Source organism: Aedes aegypti, chromosome 2 (assembly GCF_002204515.2).
Source record: "Aedes aegypti strain LVP_AGWG chromosome 2, AaegL5.0 Primary Assembly, whole genome shotgun sequence".
Classification (NCBI taxonomy): domain Eukaryota; kingdom Metazoa; phylum Arthropoda; class Insecta; order Diptera; family Culicidae; genus Aedes; species Aedes aegypti.
The window spans coordinates 89,226,827-89,234,116 of NC_035108.1; positions in this window are offsets into that span (position 1 = coordinate 89,226,827).

Here is a 7,290-nt window from a genome sequence, read left to right on the forward strand (position 1 = left end):
AGATTTAGTTATAACCAAACCACCGACGGCATCGGTATCGACCGTTGGACCGTCGCGTCGCGTATCGTAAATACAGACCACTGTGTGAAGTGAATAAATTAGTTCTTTTGGTTTCGATTGAAGTGCGAATAGTTCATTTAATTTCGTGTGATCGTATCACAAGTGGTCGCGTAGTGTACGGACAGTTGATTCGCGGGTGTTTCGCTGAAGTGCGAACCGGCAGTATCCCACAGTGATACTGAACAACTTTGCCAAAAACGCCATCTTTCTAAGTGGTCAGGCTACTGAGCTATCTGCAAAACAAAAATTCGATGCTCACTAGTGCCATCTGGTGGTGTAATTCCGTATCAAAATCACCACCTGTCAGTCCTTGAGCTACTGAACAAGTCTTACGAAGATTCTATGACACTACCCCGAACGCCACTACCCCGAATGCCACTACCCCGAACGCCATTACCCCGAAAGCCATTACCCCGAATGGGTCATTACCCCGAACGCCACTACCCCGAATGGGTCACTACCCCGAACGCCATTACCCCGAATGGATAACATTTTGAGACATATTCTAGTTAGAGAGTGGGGAGATAATTGTACGATTCCTTTTGAGTATTTCACGAGTTTGGCTCAAAAATGTATTTTTCAAATATTAGAAGATAAAAAAGCAGCTAGTTGTTCAGCAAATAATTTTTACACACTAAGTTTTGTCCTCTAATTTTGGGAAGATTCACACAGCCACATTGCAATGCTCTGAAGAACAGCCTATTTCGAAAAGAAGGGTGAATTTATTATGAGAAGGATAGCTATAATATGCACAAAATTAGGATGTAGTAAAGTCTCTTATTGGAACTCGGTAGCCACTTCCTTTACTCATTTTTATAGGTGTCGGGCATTAAGATTAAGATCTTCTTAAAGATTTTGTTTTGTAAACGATGGTAATGGAAGTTCACCCTGAGATAGTCGCTGCAAGTGTTGTTCTATGGAACCCGCCTAAAAACCAACCTAATAGACGACCGTTCCGCTATCGCACTTGTACACTTGTACATGTTAGAAAAATCGGCGGCCTCTGATTGACGCTACAGTAAGATTTTTTGTTGATTTGTGGGATCTTTAATTTGAATTTCTGTGAGATAACCACAAACAAATATTTTTATGATTCAAGATAATGAAGAAATGATGATGTCAGAAAAGTGGTGGGTAAATCCATAAGAGACCTGTCTGTTTTAATACAAGAAGATAAAAGAAAGGGTAAATTTCCGATTAGAATTATAGCAGGAATCACTTTAGTGAATGCCTTCAAGATATATTCCTTTATAAAAAGCTGTTCTATAAGGAAATATTAGTGACTAGCTTATCCAACAAAAACGTGAAAGAACAGCCTATTTAAAAAAGAAGGGCAAATTTCTGGTGAAATGTTTGCAGCTATGACGTGAATGATCACTGTAGCAACGTGATGCTATGACACAACCTATATTCATAAGAAAGAAAAATATTTGTTCAAAAACAAAATTGAAATATGAACACCACCAATAAGTCCTAATACCGGTGAAAACGCATCTGTTAAGCAACACCATATTGAGGGTTATGGATTCGAATTCCTTTCAGTCAATAAAAGGCTTATTTTATTAAAGCCCATTCACAAATTTCGTAACGCTGAAGGGAGCAAAAGAGTTTACGGGTGGTTGTCCTCAAAATGTTACAGCCCGTTCACAATATGTAGAATTTCCATACAAAAAAAAAGTACGAGGGGGTGGGTAGATGTTAAAAATGGCATTTTTTGGCGAAATGAAATTTGTGAATGAACCCTTGAATTGCGAAGGTGCCCACTGAGCTGATAAACAGGCACTGTCTCAGAAAGAATGAGAAGAATATAGTTGCTATCAAGATATTTCGAAAAAATAGCTGAAGGGAAAATATATGAAAGAAGGGAAAATATATGATGAACATTTTACCGACGAATTTTACGTGCCATTAATTACCAGCCTTCATTAGAGACGCATTTTTGCACGCAAAACAAGATACTGTACTGTATCTCATACTATTCGGGGTAATGGCTCATTCGGGGTAGTGGCGTTCGGGGTAATGACCCATTCGGGGTAATGGCTTTCGGGGTAGTGACCCATTCGGGGTAGTGGCGTTCGGGGTAGTGGCGTTCGGGGTAATGGCGTTCGGGGTAATGGGATGGAGCCCTTACGAACACACCAGCCTTCCATAACATCAGGTTCTAGAGATATCATATGTTATAATTTTTTTTCATTCCTATCCCTCATAGCTCATATAGTGAAAGTCAGAAAAAGCTCCCCTGTTGGCCAAGCTCTCAACTCCGAAAAGTAGATCGCACTGAGTACTGAAACTATGCCGAAAACAGCACTGTGATATCTCTTAACGCATACGAGGTGTTCAACAACACCCCCCCCCCTTTATAAATTTCTAAAAATAAATCTGTCTTGAATTTCTCCAACATATTTAGCAGAAATAACCCCGTAGTAATATTTGTATGATCTCTACATAGGTTCTCCCAAAAAACATTTCAAAATATCTTCATGTACTTCTTCAAAATTTTCTCCATGGATCCCAAAAAAACCTCTACATTGATTCTTTCAAAAATAACTCCAGAGGTTACTCCAAGAATTTGTCCAGGGATCCTTTCAATGATGCCTCTAGAGTTTTTTTCAGCAATTTACCCAGGTTGTCCCTCAGAAATCTCTTCAGCAATTTATCCAGGTATTTTTCCAAACATTCCTACGGCAATTTCTGCAGAGACTCCTCCATATTATACTCTAGAGATTTTCCCAGCAATTTCTGCAAGGATTACTCTAGAAAAATCTGTACTTAGGTTTCCAGATTCCTTTGGGTGTCCCTCTAGAGACTCTTGCAAGAATTTATCCCGGAATTCGTCCAGGGATTTAACCAGGGATTTCTTAAGGGATTCCTCTAAAAATCCTCCAGGGATTACTACTCTAAGGATTCTTCCATTGAACTGCTCCCTAAATCATTTCAGTGTTACCAACGGGAAATAATGCAGGGATTTCTCATAAAAAAGGAAGAAAAGGAGTTCCGGGAGGAATTTTCACGTAACTTTTCAAAAGGACCTATGTAACAATGAGATATTCTCTTTTCTCGCTCTCTTTCGGTTATAACAGTGCAATACTGAAACTTTTGAAAAGTTTTTCCCTGTAGATCGAAAGATTATGTTCTTGGCTAGCGTATCATAAGAAACACGTAGTAGAAGAGTTTAATGTGGTTCAGTTAGGTGGCATCCACAAATAACGTAACGCTCTAGGGGAAGGGTAGGAGTAGGCTCAAGCGTTACGGCTCACACAAAAATTTGAAATCTTTCATACAAAAAACGATACGAAGTGGAGGGGGAGGCGGTCAAAAATTTCAAATTCTAGCGTTATACAATAAATGGACGCTGCCTTATTAGCATAACATACTAAACTATACATGTCCATGGATGCTACTCCGTGATTGATTGGAACTGATAAAAATTGCACTTCGATCCAAGTGAATAAGGGATGGGACTGTCCGCATATTCTCGAAAAGCATTCCAGCAGATCCCTTATTTCAAAAACGGTGCCGACCAAGTCCTTACAGTCAGCTGGGAATGAAAAGAATACAAGGGTGTAATGATTGCTGCTTCTAAAGACCGAAAATACCTCACGTCACCATCCATAATGTCAAACCATTCATTAGATGTTTTAAGTGATGGCGAAAAGAGAAAAATATATGTATATTGAATTCATATAAAACAGGAATAATGCCGACAACTGTAGTGATGAACCATAACAAGTTTTTCGAAAATTACATAAAAGTAACGCTGTCATGAAAAAAAAAAATGTTATCATAAGCATGAAACCAGCTCACCAGTTGGTAATCCATCCTCGACTGAACATGATTCGCAATCGCACAACGCATATTGCAAAACTTCTCGGCGTTCCGAAAACGGAAAACAAAAAACAAGAGCCTTTTAATGTTTGAAAAGTTATGCGAGAATTCCTGGAAAATGTCTTATGAGGAATCCCTGGCATATAACCTGGGAAAATTTAAGAATTCTGTGGAAGAGTGTTTGTGGCAGGATTCTACAGGAATCAGAGTTTCAAGACTCAAACAATACAATGTCTTAAAAATATTCTGGATGTTTTCAAAATGAATGCATGTTTTTACATCTTGTGTCACTTTTATCACAATTCCCGTAAAATCTTTGACTGTAAATAATCAAAGGTCGTAGAAACATTGAAATAATGGTGACCATCTAGTAGAATCTGAAAAAAAATCCTGAAAAAGAACTGATGGAGTTTGTTAGAAAACTTCTAGAAAAGAATCATTAAAGTGTTCTTCAGAGTCATCTTTACGATAATTCCTGGAGAAATCTAATTAAGAGTTATTTTTAAGATCCCTGTTGAATTTTTGAATTGTCCATAGTGTGAGAATAGTTTGAATATATAAAATATTCCTCGTTAAAAAAATGATGAGATTTTTGGATGAGTTTTTGAACTAAACCTGCAAAAATACTGGGAAAATTTGCTGGTAGAATTTGAAGAGAAATTTGATTCTTGTAGGATTAAATGATGGGTTTACTTGTGTCATAACTAGTGTATTTTTTTAAGGGGGCCCAGATAGCGCAGCTATTCAGCAAGACCAAGCTGAAGGTCGTGGGTTCGAATCCCACCGGTCGAGAATCTTTTCGGGTTGGAAATTTTCTCGACTTCCCTGGGCATAGAGTACCTTCGTAGCTGCCACACGATATACAAATGCAAAAATGGTCAATTGGCAAAGAGAGCTCTCACTTAATAACTGTGGAAGTGCTCATAAGAACACTAAGCAGAGAAGCAGGCTCTGTCCTAGTCGGGACGTAACGCCAGAAAGAAGAAGAACTGGTGTATTTTCGTGAATTTTATAAGTTTCTGGTAATCCTGAATCTTATGGTTCAGAACCGTTGAATTCTTGCATTAATTTCAAGTATATATTAAAAGGAATTTTCTAAGAAATACTTTTTTTTATTTATGGAGAAACATGAGGTACATATTTTGAAGAAATATATTTGTTCTGATGGAATTTCTGATCGTTTTTTGAATAGATTTTCTACTATTTCTTGAAGGGATCTTACGTAGAATCAAGATAGTCTGAGATATAAATTCCACAATGAAAATTAAACTTATAAAAACTATTCAATGTGCACAACGGCTTGAGACAAAATCATTGATGCTCGAAAATAAAAAATAGGTTACAACAACTAAACACCAAATCAAAAACTACGTGATTCGCGGAAACCTCGATTATTGAGACCGCACGCACAACTCAATAAGTCAATTTAAAATTCAAAAGCTTTTTATCGGTACAGCTCTGTTAAAGTACTACCAATTAAAAGTATCCAGATCAATTATCAATAAAACTTTAACCAACACCCATCAGTGTGGGTTCCGGATTATGAATTCAATCAGATGTTAAACGGTTCAATACTCTGAATGCAGCTTGTTGGGAGGGCAAAGGGGAAATTTCCGATTAATCGCGTAAAACCCAATGAGTGGCTAGATTTTTCACGTCAAATGGCTCATCAAACTATAATTCAATTTTTATTTCTGCTTTGATGGGTTATGCAATTTAAACGCGATTGCATCCTCGCTCCCACCGGACGATTAATTACACAACTAATTATTGGAAACCGCATTGCTCAACACATATACAAAAAAAAAATGATTGTCATGCATCTATAAAACGAAGGATCGATAATTGAATCAAACACAACATTGTTTCAAAGCATTGTTTGAAACCGGTGATCTCGTTAAAAGAGAGCTGAAAAGAGCTACAGCGCTGCACTCTGACACTGGGATGTGATTAAGTATTCTGTTCCATCTAACAGAACTTCAGCAGAAAATGGAAGATCAAAGCAGGCTACCATGCAAGCTTCCATACTGCAGCAGTAGAGGAAAAAAGGTTTATAAGCAGGCTTCTTCCTTGCTCTTGACTTATCCTCTTTCTCCCCCTTTTAATGATCAACTACAAAAGAGAAGCGATTTTACCCACGCACAAACTGAGCGTACGAGCTCTGCGGGATGAAGAGTTGACACGTTTGTGGTTGATTATTTTCATTCCCACAGTGGTTAAGAGTTTGTTTTGACAACCTCAGAGCTTAAAAGAGAAAGAGATTATTTTCTCCCTTTCTCAGTTAGAGGGAGAGCATGTTTTCCCATTTCTCAGTTCGGGGAAGAGCATTTCCAGACAGCTCTTCGTTGTCTCTTTGTAGCTCTTTGCCCAAAAGGGCAAAGAGGAAAGCGAAATCATGCTCTTGCGTTGACGGAGAAACCAACCTCAGTTCATCCCAAAAGCAATGATGATGTGCTTGCAGAGCCTCGCAGTAAGCTAGAGCTGTCAAATGGAAGATGTGCGTTTGGATAGAGTCAACGTTTCTCTCCACTCTCTCAGCCACGGATTATTCAACCAACATCGAATGCTGACTCATAATTGTTGTGAGCGTACGAGGTCGCTCCATCTATCAGATCAAGATGAGCAAAATAAAGCCTGTTGATAAGCGCTGTTGGAGTATGTTTGAAATTTGCTTGATAACAGAATCTGCAGAATGAGTTATCAAGCTGTAATAAAATACACTGAGTTGATATCAATTACCTTCGCGAATAAAATAATCCTATCGTACGTTTTTCTCTATATTGCTTAGAACTGTTCTTATATCTATTAAGGTGGAAGCACAGGTTTCGATGTCAATTGTAACCATAGTGAAATAAACAATGTTTCACAAAGTAAATCAATATAAATCATTTCAGGCTTGCTTCTACAGACCGAGAATACTTCTGCATCTTTGAAATCACGCGATCCGTGGACAAGAAGAAAAAATACGACTCTAACTTAAAACTTGTCTAACATTTTTGTTCTTTGGTTAAAAGATATTGGTAGAAGATAAAAGTACGTTGACATTCACAATGTTGAACTAATGAGAAAAAATGTATGTGTTTATTAAAATTAAAAGTGATAAGGTTTTATGTCGACACTAGTGTTGACGAACCACCCATAGTTTTTATCAAACATACACGTAATGTTGCCACGATAAAAACGTGTTATGATACGCATGAAACGAGCTCACCACTTGGCAATTAACTCTCGAATGAAAGCAATCTCACGACACGAACCAGACACGATTGATCTTGATTCCGTCACTCGCTCCTCACGAGCGTGCAACGGTATAAAGTATACAAACTATACTAACGATCACAATTTTCAAGACGAAAAAAGAGTTTAATTGCAGTTCAAATATTTTTAATACATGGTTTGGGTTGA